This window comes from Phyllopteryx taeniolatus, chromosome 1, assembly GCF_024500385.1.
Source record: "Phyllopteryx taeniolatus isolate TA_2022b chromosome 1, UOR_Ptae_1.2, whole genome shotgun sequence".
Taxonomy (NCBI): Eukaryota; Metazoa; Chordata; class Actinopteri; order Syngnathiformes; family Syngnathidae; genus Phyllopteryx; species Phyllopteryx taeniolatus.
Window position 1 is genome coordinate 45,621,859 of NC_084502.1, and position 17,972 is coordinate 45,639,830.

General features: G+C 41.2%; 1 protein-coding gene across 5 annotated transcripts in view; it reads right to left on the bottom strand.

Annotated features, from left to right (window-relative positions):
- Positions 1-17,517, bottom strand: part of LOC133489198 (E3 ubiquitin-protein ligase Midline-1-like) — a 44,724-nt gene extending 27,207 nt beyond the window's left edge. For 2 of the 5 annotated variants that reach the window (XM_061798083.1, XM_061798058.1), the window contains exon 1: positions 4,619-4,863. The gene's annotated coding sequence lies outside the window, so the exon portion shown is untranslated. Of the gene's footprint in view, positions 1-1,260; positions 1,393-4,618; positions 4,867-17,364 lie in introns of those variants that run through there. The other 3 variants (XM_061798067.1, XM_061798076.1, XM_061798090.1) reach the window with 3 other exon arrangements.
- Between the last annotated feature and the right edge of the window lie 455 nt (positions 17,518-17,972).

Consider the following 17,972-nt stretch of genomic DNA (forward strand, 5'->3'; position numbering starts at 1 on the left):
GGATGGATAGAAGATGAAACTGAGTGTTCATGTTCAGCTATTCCATGAGTTTGCAGTTTAAATGTCTCATGCAAGAAAACAGGATTCAGTGCAGGGCCTGTTCGAGGCATGCATACTTGAGGGCGGAGGCAGAAATGTTAAGACGGCATCATGTGATTTTTTTCTATTATTTATTATCCCGCTAACTTAGCGATTGCTGCATGGCATCTTTCACTACTCTCATAACACACTCGTGTACACCAGGTAATGGCTATTGTTAAAAGGGCACTTATAGACGTGTACTTGTGTGTCGCTACTTGTCATTAAAGCACACAGCCCAACAAATGTATAATCCTGTAAACACACTATCTTCCACAAACTGCATCAAAAGCTTCACTCCTCTAGAGACTGTGAAGTTACCACCCACACACAAATCACATAAACCGAACCGTGCGAGTAAAAATAATATCCAAAAGAACACGTGACCAAAAAAATGCTTAAGGTACATAAATATAATACATTAAGCTTTTATAGGGCACTCATGAAAATGCTTGCAAATTCAAAATTTGTGTGACTTTTTCTACTTTACTTCGCTCATTTTTTTCCCCCTTGATTACAATTCCTCTCTCTTCTTGTATATGTTTAATTGTGTGGGTGTGGTTTTCTCAGCGAGAAGGACAAAAAAGTACAAATACGCAAGCACACATATCTTAGGATCAATAAGTACATTTTACAAAGCAAATCTTTCAAAACAATGTTAAGCCGGCAACATTCAAGCAGGCAACACAGCACTTTAAATTTTCGCTCTTATTATAAAACTCAAAATTGCACCACTGGTGGTGGATTGATGCTAGCTTGACGACCGCCACATGGCAAGATCACAGATAGCCGGCACACAGTACAAAGCTGAGGAAACAGACGGGGCACGGCGGTTGTTTTGGGGGGCCGTTCCCCCTCTTGCCCCAGCTGATAGCTGACCCTGACTCATTGTTTGGCAAATTGACCCACACCTTGACCATCTCAGGATCTCACCACTCAACCACTTGTAGTATTTATGAATGAGACATACAGTAACGCAGTCAGAAAAGAGATTGTTCATGATAAACAATATTAGGTCTTTTTCAGGAAAAAGTAACAGGCACATTACAGATGCCAGTCTTCCTATTTTGCTGCGCACAGAAATGTAGGAAAGGTGATACATTTTGCAGAGCAGACGTGCTGCCTAATCTGGGCCAAAGTGCCAGGGTTAATCGCTAAGTGATGTCAAATAGCTTAACCTACTTCCTTTTCTCCTTCCTTCTCCACTTCGTCTTCCTCTCCATAAAATACTGCAAGGCAGTGTCTGATTATTCAATACACACACACACACGCACGCAAACACACACACACACACACACACACACGCACGTCGTCTTTGTGTAATTCCAGACACCATGTGGATCCATAATCCGCTTCCACCCACGCTGGACTGTGACCAATCACAGCCTTTCATATTGTGAGGTGGTCAGCCACAGGATTTGCCAGTACTGTATACGATTCCACAATATGATAGAGGGTGACGTGTGTGTTTGTGTGTGTGCATGTTAAAATGATCCAAATTAGATTTGACATTAAGAGGAAATAAGGGAGGGGAATGAAAAATACAAGTTTGGTGTTGAGGATGTTGATGAGAGTCGGAAAGAGATGCTGATGCTGGTTTATTGTCTACATAAATGGACCTGAACCACAAAAAGGTTGATTGGGGGTGACATACACTTCCCAGCCACTTTAACTTAAATATCTTCACAAACAATAAGACTAGAATACTAGAGTTGTATCTTGAATTTTGCTTTTACAAAGATAACAATGCTGAGTGTTGAGTGACAATAATGTGTCAATCAATCATTGTTGTCTTTTGTAATGAGCAATGATTTCGTTCATCACTATCAGACTTTAGAAGATTGGTCAGGTGAGTAACATTTTTTGGGAGGCATCGAGTTCAAATTAACTTGTTCAGTTAGCTTGCTTGCAGTCCGAGCTTCGTATCAAGCATTTATTTATGACAGAGGGATACTTCAGTTTTTGGTTCAAATTGGAGAAAACAGTTCAACAGGTTGATGATACAAAGTATCATCTGTTGAACCTTCTTTGTAACCTGAGACTAACCTTGCTAATTTATAAGCAGTGTTGGGAAGATTCCTTTGGAAATGTAGTTGGTTACAATTACAAGTTACCCTGTTGAAAATATAATGTTTGATTACATTTGGAATACTTTTCTACATTTTGAATGAATGCATCAACAGGCGCCTTGGATGTTTAAAACCATAGATAATTATTTGGAATTACCCACATATTTGTTCTTTATAAAAATAATAAACAGATAACTAAACATAATGAAATGTAAATACATACCGGTAATAACAATGTGTTTATTGCCTTATATGTGTACGGCATGTGGACAACCACCATACCATATCAAGTGGATCTACTGACAAATGTAAACAATTTAGACAATATTGTTTTATGACAAACCATAACTGAATGTTCCTTAAAAAAAAGTCCAAAATCATAAAGATGAAACTCTTCAAAAGTCAATATTCTTTTATGCGTTCAATAGTGTAACTAACAGTATAACTTTTTCAAACTCTTGCAACACAAGGTGGCATAGTTGGAAAAGTGTCATTTTTGAGACAACTGCAGAATGGCACATGACCAGAGAGAGTCAATCATCGAAGTGATATGAAAAAACAAAAAATCAGAGCTTTTGTAGCAAGTTTTCCAAACTATAATTGTAATATTGGAAATTTCCAAAGGCAACTGTAATTTAATTTAATACAATGTAGTTACTCCCCAACCCTGCCTATAAGTTATCAAATGTCACAATGACACACACATTGACTGATTTGTAGCAAGCACATTTTTGCAAGACTATGAGCCCTTGTAAAGAAATTCTTGAACAATCCCTTATGATCACCACGACTGTGCAAGCTGCTAAAAGTGATCATGGTCAGGGTCACAATTTTTTATGGTTCCAACATTTTTATCTTCTGACTGAAGAATACACTCTTACTGTTGATGGCAGCACAAGGAAATATTTTTTCTTAAAAATCAAATGCAATTATTTGAAAACAAACCCTGAGAAAGCAATTGTGCAGGAAGAGGTATCATAATACTATCTTGGCTAGAGTTATCTTTCATGTTTTACACGCCAGCTTCCGGGTGTCTGACAGCTGGGATGCTTTTCCCCCAGAACTGGCGTGCTTGACAATGGCACCGTAACATGTCATGCATGGGAAACAGGAAACTGCAACAACAACACTGGCGCTATATTGGTCACAGACAAATGTTGCACAAAACACTAAAGCCCTCCCTCTATAAGTCACATTACATTTCGCATCATGGTCCATATCCCATCGCTGATTTCCTCGTTGCCACATGACCTGACCAGGTTGAGCCCAGGGGTGGATCAGCCCAGCCTTCTCACACATGCCTCAGTACACACGAAACACGTGCAAACATGCAGTATTTGCTTGCAATACTCTTCTCCACCTTCTGTCGTGTTTTTATATCCACAGACAAAGATGAAACATGTAAGGAAAGATAAAAGATGTTAAATCGGCATCCTCAGACTTCCTTTAAGCACCCATCAAGGCACTGTCTGTTTCATTAGGTGATGCCTTCAAGCACCAAGAAAAACACAGTTGATCAGTTAAAAAGGGTCACACACGACTAAGCGTCCCGACAACTGTTCCCCAAGCTCACTCTGAAATGATGCACACATCTAACTTAATATTTTAAAAAGTTCTATTTACTGCTGCGGCTGTTGTGAGATTAACTACTGCAAATGTGCCTCTTAGTCCTGGACACAGATGGCCCGTCAGTGTTCATTGGTTAGACCCCAAGATCCGCAGCTCTGTCATTATCATGACTGCACTGTACATTACTGTTGTGTACGAGCAGTACTGTCATTATCATTCCAGTACTGCTGGTACACACTGCTCCTACCCTTCATTCCCATTGTCCCTGAGCCAAAATTCAGAACTTCATGGACAAATGAAACATCTATTATTAATTAATTAATTACCCAGGGGGTTGAGCTAGAGTCATCATAGCCCCCTTAAATCTGAATTCTTCTTGATTAAAACCATGACATTTTGGACGGCTGTGTGCTTCCAACTTTGTGGCAACAGTTTGGGGAAGGCCCTCCTTTTCTGTTCCAGCATGACTGTGCCCCACTAGGTTCATAAAGGCTTACTTTGACGAATGTAGTGTGCGAGAACTTGAGAGCTGACCTCACCCTCGTCGAACACCTTTGGGATGAACTTGCACAGAGACTGTGAGCCAACATCTGTGACCTCTGACCCTACAAATACTCTTCTGGATGAAAGGAGAAAACTTCCCCCCCAGACACAATGGAAATTATTACCAAAAGACTGAAAGCTGTTAGAGCTACAGAGGTCGGAGCGACACTATATTTTTGTCTGCTTTCTCCTTCCTGTCGGTGGTTGCAGGTGTTGCAATATTTGTGTCTATATAGTCAGGATTCCCCCAGAGACTTACAGTTTGGAGTAAACTAAGAGAAGAGCAAACTCCTAGCAAGACAGCAAAAGAAGAAGCAAATGAAGAAAACAACAAACCCTCCTCCCTTCCCTCCTCTTACCTTCCACATGGTTAAAATCCCATCATCCACAAGCAAACTGAAAAAAAAGAGAACAAGAGAGCTTAAGTTAGGCTATCTTTGTCTCTCTCTCTCCTCCGGTGGACACAGCGAGAGGAGACGGCAAAAAGCAGTCGCCAGTAGCCAAAACAAGAGTCGGTGAGGATGTGGCCACGGCTCCGTGACTGTGTCATCACCTCTCATGACATGCTTCCTAGCCTGCCTGTAGAAGCTAGTGCATCCTGACACTGGAGAGAGAGACAGAGAGAGAGAGACACAGAGAGAGAGAGAGAGAGAGAGAGAGAGAGAGAGAGAGCAAGCACAAAGTGCAACGCCCCCATCCCTCCTCCTCCCACCCTGCTTCCCCATTCAAATCTGCCAGTGGGCTGCCCTGCCTCTATGTAGGCCAATCACTTGACCACTCGGGGCGGAGTCTGGGACAGCTCTACGAGTTCCTGTCAGATGTGTCAGAGCCAAGCATGCCATGTAAATATGTGAGCCTGTGCGCCCTTGTACATACTATACATGATCTCCTGCAACCTCACAATTCCATCTCACAAACCTCACAAACTCCATCCAGAAGCTGCAAAGTTTGACACATACTAATAAAGAATTCACCCTATGTCATGTAGCAGTTCTCTTGTGTCATATTTGAATTGCAGCTGTGGAGGGAAAAAACAATGCCTTTTTCACACATCCCTAAAGGAAAGAGTTAAATCTCCAAGTTGCAAGTCAGCCCTTTAATCACCCACACAAATACCACAATAACTGCAAATGTCATTGTGAATGTTTAGCATTCACTAGACTCATGCAAGCAATGAGGCTGGGCTTTGGTGAAGAAAAGCAGTAGAAAAATAAGAGTATAAATGTGATTTTTCACAGTTGTAAAGCCTATCCTAAACTTTGAGAGGTCTGATCAGTTCCAGACAAAATGTACCTCAGGAATGCAGACCACTTCCATATTCATTTTGTATAATGTGATTTTTGTACTTCTTCTTCTTTTCCTTTCGGCTTGTCCCGTTAGGGGTCGCCACAGCGCGTCATCATTTTCCATGAGAGCCTATCTCCTGCATCCTTCTCTCGAACACCAACTGCCATCATGTCTTCCCTCACGACATCCATCAACCTTCTCTTTGGTCTTCCTCTAGCTCTCTTGCCTGGCAGCTCCATCCTCATCATCCTTCTACCAATATACTCACTCTCTCTCCTCTGGACGTGTCCAAACCATTGAAGTCTGTGGCTCATCAACTTTATTCCTCTATAGTTGCCACAGCTCTGCACATCACCTTTGTTCTTACAAATGGGCACCAGTATACTTTTCCCAACATTCAAAGTCCCCACATTCAGTTCTAGGCTCTGTGTTTTCCTCTTCTCTTTCTGCCGAAGAACCCGCTTTCCACCTCTTCTTCTTCTTCTTTGACTTCGACCCACAGTAGCTGAATTTCCAACAGCGCCCTGCAGGTTGACGGCGCCGGTGGCGGACGTTGTTAACCCGGAACACGACCGATCCGGTATGGAATTCTTTGGATGAACGCTCATATTTGTTTGGCAAGGTTTTAAGCCGGATGCCCTTCCTGACGCAACCCTCTGCATTTATCCGGGCTTGGGACCGGCCTACAGTTTGCACTGACTTGTGCCCCCCATAGGGCTGCATTATAATGTGATTTTTGTACTCCTAAGTGTAAATTCCAATGTTTTCTCTATGGGTTCACACCCCGAGTCTCTGTGTACTAGTCATGGCATGACGTTTTCTCTATAGTGAGGACATCTGGACCATGCACAGCTGGGTGCTGCTGCTTAATAATGAAACACAAAACCAGCTGAGAACATCCAGTAGAACACAAATTCCTACTAAGGCTAAATAATCCAAATTTGATTCAGCACTTTATAGTACACCTCTTGCCATCAATCTTGCTCACAGTCGCTGGTGGGCTGGTGCCAATTCCAGATGGTTTACTGCTGCAAGAGGGGGGTTAGATCAGATGCACATACTGCATGTGAACCACTACACAACAATTGACTCCCAGAAGAAAAATGCCCTCTTGTAATGTCATATACAGGTATGTGGGGAAAAAAAACTTTGTCACAGTTTTGTGGAAATTGGTTAACAGTTGTGGAATAACCCTACTCACTCAAATAATGATGGAAATTAAAACATAAATCACTTGGTCCAGCTAACAAGGCCATCTTGTATTGATATTGCTGTGCCTTAATTTACTTTGTGCCACAGCTGTTCAAAATTGAGAATTGGTAATTATCAAAATCCTCTTATAGAATTTCTATAACGGCTAACACTGGAGGAACGGTGTACAACTGGTTAGCACATCTGCCTCACAGTTCTGAGGACCAAGGTTCAAATTCGGCCTCGCCTGTGTGGAGTTGTGCATGTTCTCCCCGGGCCTGCATGGGTTTTCTCCGGGTACTCCGGTTTCCTCCCACATCCCATAAACATGCATGGTAGGTTAATTGAAGACTCTAAATTACTCGTGCACTCACTGTAGTTGTCTCGCCGTGCTGCACTATTTGCATATAGTGGCCACTCATGCCAGAGTAGCATCTGCTCCATTTGCACACTGATTGAGGAGTATCTGTAACATTTGCACAACCATTGTCCCAGATTATCGCAGTACTCGTCACTTTAAACCGCATACACTCCTTGAAGTCTCAGTGCCCTTTGCACAATGGTCATTGCACCGGACTATTGCGATATTAGCCATTCGAACTGAGGACTCTGCATCTTTTTGCACAATTGTTGTTTGTTGTTGTTTTTTGTCAATGTCTTTATGTCTCCAAAGTGTTCTGTAAATTGACTGTCTGTTGTACTAGAGCGGCTCCAACTACCGGAGACAAATTCCTTGTGTGTTTTGGACATACTTGGCAAATAAAGATGATTCTGATTCTGATTCTGATTCTGATAGTTGTGAATGTAAGCGTGAATAATTGTTTGTCTGTATTTGGCCTGCGATTGGCTGGCGTCCAGTTCAGGATGTACCCCGCCTCTCGGTCAAAGTCAGCTGAGATAGGTGCCAGCAGGCCCGTGCGAGCCCTGGTGAGTATAATCGGTTCGGAAAATGGATGGATAGCTATGTAAATGGTCTTCAACTGGGATTATATTTTTTATGATAAAATATTGTATATTGGGTGGCACCGTGGTCGACTGGTTAGAGCGTCTACCTCACAGTTCTGAGGACAGGGGTACAATCCCCGGCCCAGCCTGTCTGGAGTTTGCATGTTCTCCCCGTGCCTGCGTGGGCACTCCGGTTTCCTCCCACATCCCAAAAACATGCATGGTAGGTGAATTGAAGACTCTAAATTGCCCGTAGGTGGGAATCTGAGTGCAAATGGTTGTTTGTTTATGTGTGCCCTGCGATTGGCTGGCTACCAGTTCAGGGTGTACCCCGCCTCCTGCCCGAAGATAGCTGGGATGGGCTCCAGCGCTCCCGTGACCCTTGTGAGGATAAGCGTCTCAGAAAATGGATGGATGAATGGATAAAATATGTGGGTAGACAACAAGGATGTTATCTATTAACTAAGGAACCTGACATTGTCTATCAATGCTATTATTGTGGGTCCTGTTGCTGGTTCATTCAAAATGAATAGAGGCCTTGCTTTGACATTGAACAATAATTCCTTAAAAGTTTCTAGAACATGATTTGAACATTACGGCTGATGGAGCACTGACACGGAACAGGTCAAATCCAGTTCAGTCTCAGCCTTGTAAAGTAGAATTTTATCCATCCATCCATCCATTTTCTGAGCCGCTTATCCTCACTAGGGTCGCGGGCGTCCTGGAGCCTAGCCCAGCTGTCATCGGGCAGGAGGCGGGGTACACCCTGAACTGGTTGCCAGCCAAACAGACAACCATTCGCACTCACAGTCACACCTACGGGCAATTTAGAGTCTCCAATTTATGCATGTTTTTGGGATGTGGGAGGAAACCGGAGTGCCCGGAGAAAACCCACGCAGGCACGGGGAGAACATGCAAACTCCACACAGTAGGGGCCGGGGATTGAACCCGGGTCCTCAGAACTGTGAGGCTGACGCTCTAACCAGTCGGCCACCGTGCCGCCAGTAGAATTTTAATTTAGTCAAAACTAGTTTTGAAGAGAAGTTTAAATAATCGTAGCGAATGTACTGTCAGCTTTCAATTTGTGTTCGTTTGCAATACCAAACAGTGTAGCCCTTGAAATTGGTTTCTCACTTTATTCTCCATGCCTGGTTTAAAGAAAACAGTGATGAGCTCTTGTGAATTTGGGAAAACGGGCCTCCACTTTCAGTTGCATGAGGTCTCCTTGTCTAGAAAACAGGAATGAGTGGAATGTGGTTGAATCTAACTGGGTGAGACCAGTAACAGGTTGGGGTTATGACCTGAGATCTGGGATTGACAGGTTGCATACCTCTCTTTATGCACAATCGACACTTATAATAAAGTTATGGTAAGCAGAGACTGTAACAAGACAAAACAAGCAATTGTCGATGTACCCTTGAGCACGGCACTGAACCCCCACGAAACCAAGTTTAAGGTGCTGTCAGCATTTGCCTGGCCCGTCACTCTGACAGACTCTCTCCTTGCACTCTTGCATGTGTGTGGTCTGCTTCTCTGTGTGATGTGCAACAAAAATAGACAGCAGAGTGTAAATGTTGAAATAATTTGTTGAATAAATTCAAAATAAATGTTGATTATGAATGTATTAAGTGCAAGGTAGTTTATGCTTCCAATCCTAAAATTGCCACTGGTTGTGAATATTGCACTGAAAGGTCAAAAGGAAGGGCAGACTGATGGAAGGAAGGAAGCTGGCTTTGAGATCTCTGTCTTGGCCCTGCCAGGTGATCACGTGACACCTTTAGTGTGACATTGTCATTTGTTGCTTCAAACGGAGGATGGTCTGTGTGAGTTCCACAAAATAACTGCCAAATGCAGCCAGTTTAGATGAGTAACCCAGCTTTGAAAAATACATATTTTTTCTCCTGGCGTGCAAAGTGGGGACATGAATAAATTATAGGAGAAAGTCAGGCTCTTGGACTGCATCTGCTCTCGCTTGAGCAAGGCAGTGAAGGTATTGCGATGGCAATGGCAATGTGCCAGGGCGCACCTGGCATTTGGGAAAAAAAAAATATTATGAGCTCGCGTTTACCTGCGCCACAGAGTAAGATAAAAACTGAGGACGTCATAATACAAAAGCTATGTACTGTATTCGCTTTGGCCATTAGATGAATCAGAGAGGACCATGAGCTGCTGTCGGCAAAGGCAGTAATCAAACTATATGTATATTTTATGAAGGGAGGAAGGTGTACAATGTAATTCAGCCATTAATTATAAATTGAATAAATGATGGTCCCGAAATGAGGTGGACTAGCAGTTAACACTCCTGCAATGGGTGCCAAAGTGGGGGGACAAATGTGAAGATTTTCCCAGGGCTGCGCATAGGGGGCCCCTGAGTATTAGGCAATGCCCCTGACCCCCTATTTAGAAACTCCTCCCTCCCCCTGTCAAGAAACATATTTTGATCGTGACAGTTCTTTATCAACCCGCCCCCCCCACCGTGTCGACAAATAGTCAATTGAAAAACATTTGCACAAACCGTCCTCCCAACACCCATTTTCGATCGGGACTCTTGCCCCCTCACCCCCCTAGACAAAATTATTTCTGTGGCGGGAGCCCATCACAAGGTTTATGTATGGGGTCCTAGATTATCTACTACTGTAATTTTTCGTGTATAATCCGTGTTTTTTTTACCCCCAAAAAATATTTAAAATAGTGCGCATTATACATAGGTACAAGAAAGGTTGAAAAATTCCTACACAATCAAATAAGTTATATTTGTGGATATATATTCTGTAAATGGTATACATTTGTTATAATGCAATATATTTTATATTTTTCTCTTTTTTTTGAATATTTAAAGCTGTCTTTTATTTTCTTTGTGTTTATTTTTTAAATGCTTTTAATGATGTAAAGCACATTGACACATTAACTTGTGTTGGAAATGTGCTAAATAAATACATTTGCTTTGCTTTTAAAACAATCGGTAGTTGCAATGTTATATACAATATTATTCAGTCATTTTAAATTCAGTTGAGGATTAACCTATCCTCCAGTCGTGAATCATATTACAGTAAGAAGTACTGTGGCTTTATTGAAGAAACACTCCACTTCAATGAGTCATTGACTTTAGCAGTTTTTATCAAGTTGTTGCCTCAATTAACATTTAAAAACATCTGCAACTAATATACTAAATAGATGACTGACCTCCATCTTGATACTGTACATGGGGCGGCGTGGCTCGAGTGCTGGGCAAGCCGGCCTAAATTTGATATCACATTTTTTACCCCCTAATGTCGATATTCGATATGACATGATATTTATTGTATTAACATTTATATATGTATAAAACCGGACCAGAAAAAAATGATTTACATTATAATGCACATGGTTTGTTTAACAAATCTAATTATAGAAATACATTACTTTTACCTGCAGGTATTTCAAAGTATAATGATCTCAAAATTAGCGATGCACCGAAATTAAAATTGTTGACCAAAACCAAAAAAAGGAAAATGAACGCCAAAATAACACCAGAAATGATTATGCTAATTATTAGTAAAATTGCATTCAAGGCTATGATTGCTGACCTGCCAACCTATAGAAATTTACTTCCAGAACAATTTTTCTGAATTTCCATATTTTGTAAATTATGTCAAGAACATTACCGTCGGACAGTTGTTGCAGTATATTATGTAATAGGAAAAATAATTCTGCACACTGTTTAATTGTGCAACATATTCATTAGTGTATAATTGTAATTGTTAATAAATGATGGTTTCAGTATTTGTTATTTTAATGTATTTCTTAGGGGTTGGCTCTGTTGGAGGTGTTCATCACTTAACCCTTAGGTGGCAGAAGTGAACTTCAACATGCCTGGTCTCCCAAAAATCAAGAGGAAGAAGAGATGAAGAAGAAATTGATGTAATGTGGAATTAATACAATGCGGTGATCTGCAAATAAAACGAATAAAAAAACAAATACAAGACCGATTCTTGAGAATGCCACACTGTACAAACCCAACTGCCTGGAATAGTTAGCTCAGACAGCGACAGCAGCCCTTTGTGAAACTATTTGCTTGATGACTCATGCAACGGAGCTAGCTGCTAAATGCTAACGTAAACAAGTTCCTCCGTGATCTGCAAACTACTATCTTGTTATCGTCCTGTCCCGTTCACGGAGCGAACACAAAAGCACAAGCACTTCACCTGCCACCACGATCGCTACGCGGTCCATGGCGTTGTTGTTTTTTTACGTTAGAGGAGCGGCACGGACTCACGGCTCTTTTTTAACAGGATACAGGATTTCCCTCGATAGCATGCTTCATCTTCAGCTGATTTTACACGGATATGCCTGTCTTCGTCGTAACATTTTTTCGTACACGTTTTGCTGATTACTGTGTTTTCAAATGATAGACGTGCCATTTTTTTGGGACTATTTATTGCCCCTTCAAAACTGATTGATAGTAGGTTTTCAATTATTCTATCACAATGCTATGCTATGACTTACTTTTTCTCAGTTTATTTCTGAAGTGACATTAAAGAGACCTGTCACAAATAAGAATTTGCATCCAGTAGTGCTGCAATTAGTAATCGATTATTCTACTGACAATTCCATCAGAATAATCAGCTATACGGAGAAAATATATTTTTCCTTGGTTAAAGAGCAATTTTGAATAGACGAGAAAATTAGACATTTCACTTAACGAACGACCAATTGGTTTGCCCTTTTAGACAATCAACAGTATTTTTCTTAAATTCACATTGTGCATATAGCAGGAAACGGCATTTTTAAAAAATCTACAAACATTTCTCGTGAGGAAATTTCAAACACAAATATGAATAGATTTCAGTTTAAACTTGGTAAATAGAGTGAATAAAAAAGAAATACAGTGTAAGACTGATTCTTGAGAACACTACACTGACTAAACCAGACTATGATGAACAGGAAGCCCGCCGTGTAACTATTTGCGTGATCGCTCACAACGCTATCTGCTAATGCTAACGAAAACAAGCATACGTGACGTCAAGCTGCGACATTCTCACAATGCAATGTGGATTATTTTTTTTTCAATAATTGACGTTCTTATTGTTATATTAAATGTCATTGTCGTTTCTGTGCATGTTAACAGTGGTTCTTGGAATGTGTACCTTATTTAGCTGACACATTAATTGTTGATATATGTTGTTTTATTGTTTGTTGTTGTTTTTTTTTAATGAAAGCATAACTTTAGGTAATGTGTGAAAGAATGACCTCTTGGTCAATTCCTCTACCAGAGCCTGCCGAACAGGGCATTCATTGTCTAAAGGTCATAAGAATTAAATACATGTAAGTAATAATGGTGTGCAACACTTTGACCTAATAATTTAAAATACTTAAAAACTTCGGCATTATGTTGTCACTTATCATATTTACTTGAAGTAAAACTGTGAATTGCACACATAGCTATGGAAAAACAAAGTTGCAAAGTGTTGGTTTCTCAGTGCTTTGGTCAATTTCAAGTCAGTGGGTTCAAGTTCACGTGAACTCACGAGTCCTTGCTGTTCAAGTCCAAGTCGAGTTGCAAGTCTTTTACCATATTGTCAAGTCGAATCTAAAGTCATCAAATTCACTTGACTCTGACTCAAGTCCAAGTCATGTGACTCGAGTCCACACCTCTGCAAATTCCTTCCTGTCTGGAGTCTTCATGGGTTTTATCCAGCCATACAACGAGAGATTTCAGAGTGAAAGGGGGACGTAAACAGTACTGCACCCCCTGAGCTAGAGGAATTTGGGACTGCCTTACTCAAGGGAACCTTGACAGTAGCCAGGCAACAGACAAGTCTCTCTCCAACAACTGGTTGTTATTTTTACATTTGTCCGCAGAAAGACTCGTACCTTGGCGCTCCAGCTCCAAAGCCCATGTTCTTACAGATAAGCTACTACCAACTCATTGACAAACAAGAATAAGCAGTAGAAAATGAATGGATGGATAAATAGCTCCCACTGATGAGCTACACATTAGTCCTACCTTCTGCTTAGAAACACCTCAAACAGGCAATACCCCCTCAGATATATACACAAGCATCATAGGTCAAATCAATAAACCCCCTTGGTACTCATTGGTTATTTGTGCGGCTGCTTGAGTGATTATACTTTGTTGCCACGGCAATCCGTAAGACCATTCAGGACATTAAGGTCTCCTTTGGAATGACCAGCTAAAAACACAATGTTTACCCACACTGACATTCAATATGTGTTTCTAAATGTAATCTGTAGTCATGGTAAATTTTTCATATTTGCAAATAATCTTATTGAAAAAAATGCTGAAATAGTTTTTATGTGACAATTTGCTCGTGTGGCGTCTTCAGTGGTGTAGCGGTTTCTTCACCTGACTTCCGTACAGGCAGTGTGGGTTCAGTTTCCTCTCACTGATGGTGTAAATGCAAGTGAAAATGACTGACGCCCGATTCGAATCTCGGCTCCGGCTTTCCTGTGTGGAATTTGTCTGCATGGTCTCCCTGTGCTTGTATGGCTCTCCTAGAGGTACTCCGGCTTCCTCCCACATTCCAAAAGCATGCACGTTAGCTTCATGGAAGACTAAATTGTCAATAGGTGTGAATGTTCGTATGAATTTAGTCTCTATGTTCCCTGCAGGTAAGCAGTATAGAGAATGGCTGGGTGGATGAATATGCTCATGTGAATTGTAATGATTACATACTAAACTAGACATATGCCTTCCTTAAATCCAACACTTGGAGGCGTGGTCATGACAAAACCAACAACATTACAAAGCTGCCTGTTTGTTGACCTGGACTGCCGCTTTAAGGAGCAGCTCTCCTAAGCCTATGAAATCTGATAATCGATCCACTTTTTCTCAAATGTCAACCGTTGACTCCAACCTTTGACTAATCACAGAACCAATTAACAGGGGCAACCCTACATAAGCCGAGCAGCAGGGCGAATCAATGCCCTGCTAAGCTGCTGAGGCCTTTGTCAGTAACATGGGAGCAATGATGTTGATTTATCTTTTGTTAGCACTTCAGTCTGAATTATTGAATGGAATCAGGAAAGTGTGACCTTTGAAGGAAAGATGTGCCTTCCTTCTCTGCATGACCCGAGATATTATTGCAAAAAGAAATATATTTAACTAATCATACTTGTGAAAGATGCTTGTCTTTCACATTTGTGCCCTATATACAGTAGGTTTGTATAAGGCAAACCATAGATCTATCCATCCATCCATTCATCCATCCATTTTCTGTACCGCTTATCCTTACTAGGGTCGTGGGCGTGCTGGAACCTGTCCCACCTATCTTTGGGCGAGAGGCGGGGTACACCCTGAACTGGTCGCCAGCCAATCGCAGGGCACATATAAACAAACAACCATTCACACTCACATTCACACCTACGAGCAATTTTGAGTCTCCAATTAACCTACCATGCATGTTTTTACGATGTGGGAGGAAACCGGAGTGCCCGGAGAAAACCCACGCAGGCACGGGGAAAACATGCAAACTCCACACAGGCGGGGCCAGGGATTGAACCTGGGTCCTCAGAACTGTGAGGCTGATGCTCTAACCAGTCGTCCACCGTGCCGCCGGCTCCCAAAATATTGGACTTATTTTTTTACACTCTTTAGCTCCATTGTGTTGGGGTACATACTGCCATCTGATGATGGGTTAACAGAGAATTGACACTTCTGTGCAATGAAAAGAAAAAAAAGTATTAACAATTAGGATTTGACGAAGATAATTATTGCGATTCACTTGTTTATACTGTAGATTAAGTCAGCAGAAAGGATTGTTCCATGCTGCATTTTACATTGTTTAATTCATTAGTGAGTTACACACAGTGTTGCAGCTTTGATGTCATGCTATCAACACACGGACATATATAGCTATTTCCATCCTAACCCAAAAAAAAATAAAAAATTAAACTGAATTTGAACTAAACTGAATCTGAAGAAGCTGAACTGACCCAGAGAGAATCCATACAATAACACAAAAATGTTCGAGCTGAAATTTGAAACTCCAACCTCGTTGCTGTTGGGCAGCAGTGCGAAGCATGAAGCTACACCACAATGCAGAATTTTAACGAATCATGCTTTTGATAATGTGAGAAGATTGTCCTGAATATTTGTGGCCTCTACACAAGGTTCCCAGTACATTTAACATGAATAATGCCTTGCTGGGTGGTTTATTTTATATTCTGAACACATTGTCTGTAGAAAAAAAGAACAGAAAAGAGTATACTTGATTAGTTCAAAGATTATCTCAGCGCTAAGTGCTTTGGTTCGCTCACCCTTTGTCTTGATGATGATTAGTACCATGTTCGGTCACTAGTAGAACTAATGCACCCATTTATGTAGTTCAATGCCCACAGGGCAGATAAATGGTAGATATCACATAGATAAAGCATCTGTTTTAATTCAAACTCACTCAATCCTTCCCCTTTATTCCAACTCATTTTGTGAGGTGGCAAAGAGCCAGAGTTCTTTGCTTAAAAGACTGAAATTTGAATGCCAAGCTCTTGAATCTCAAGCCGAGAGCGGGAGTCTTTGGGGAGGACTTTGGCAAGGAATGAAAAAGATTAGACCCACTGGCAGTCACAGCTTGCCAAAGCCCCAAAAGCTTTAAAAAAAAATAAATAAATAAATAAAGTTGTTGGGGTCAAAATATGGCAAAATCTGTGTTTTAAAGCAAACACAATATCCAAACTGCACAACGGGCTTAGTTAAATAATCCTTCAAGTGCATTTTGCACCTGCCCGAGAAACATCTCATGAGCAGTATTAGATGGATTTTAGACTATGTTGATTTCTTGTCTGATATGAGAACTGGTCTTTAGCAGTGTTACAGCACAAAAATATCATCGGAATGGCAACATTATTTTGCTAAATTTACAAGCACAAGTACTGTGTGAAATGGTACTGACATTTTAGAGTTATCATTGTTGTGCCTCAACTTCACAGTGACGAGTAAAACTAAATAATATACCAATTGTATGACTGGGGATGCACATATTTGTGCACACACTTACAGCAACATGTTCTTCCTACACAGACAGCTTTGCAAGGTTTTGCATAATTTATAGCAGTGTACATCCACTGTTTGTATTATTTATTGACAGTGTCAGTGGTAATTCCCATCAGTTATGTTGCACCTTCTTCCACATTAGACTTGCTTGTGGCGAAAAGCATGAATAAAACAACATAACTCTTTTTGGTCGAAATGCAACACAAATTTGGTTTCGTGACCAAATTCTTGTTCTATGCATTTTATTTAAATAGACAGAGATGCCTGGGCTTCATGTTTATCCCCAGTTTGGAATTCTCTTCAAGCTGTTGGCTCATGTAGAAGAAAAGCTGGCAAAAAGCCTCATGCAGGTACTTGCAGGCTTCAGCTAAAGAAGCTGTAAATTAAACATTCATAGTAAAAAAAGACATTTAGAACCTGTTCATTCTCAGTTGCTTGAACTATAAGAGCATAAAGTCTATCGGAGGAGACGCGGATTGAAGTTTATAAGTGAACACAATGCCGGGAACAATGACAGCAGCGTGCACATGCTTGCGAATGTAATGGTCAAACTACATCCCGCAAAAAAAGCCCCCTCCATCCTGCCGATGGATGACAGCACATAATGCATGTGACCCTCTCTCTATTGCCTCTAAAGGAATGTTCACAATGAAAGTGACTTAAACAACAAAGAACAAAGAAGGCGCTTACGTTCAAGAGCCTCCCATGGTCCACCAACACAAAAGAAAGAGGCATGCAGTTGTGCCGTCTGGAGAAACAATAGACGTAAGCTTAATAAAGAAGGAGATGGTGAGTTGGTAGGAGAGGAGTCGTGCATCCACACATCCATCTTACGGACAAATCTAAACATTGAGGACCTTTACTTGCTCATCTCCTGCTGTTCACAGCTTTGCATACACTCGCTCCCACCTCCCCTTCAAGCCTTCGGGTGTTATCAAGTGCAACTGTCATGTGTTTAGGCTCGGGCAAGCGTGAAGCGGGCGGGTGCTCCCAAGTGCTTTGTCTAACAGTTGGGAAACTCTTCACTTCCATTATGTCAAACATTCAGCTTCTTTGGTCCCTCCTGTGTCCTTGATGTACTGTAGTATAGCATCACTTCCCAACAACTACATTTGGGGGCGGATCTGCCATCCCACATATAAGGATGTACCTGAGCTCAGTTATTACCCTATTTGTTGTCTCCCCCATTCATTTCTAATGACTAGTCATTTAAAACTCACAAAATTAAATGCACATCATGTCATGGGTGTGTGTGTTCCGGTTTTTGTTTTTCCCCTGTTTCACACACACCTGCTCCT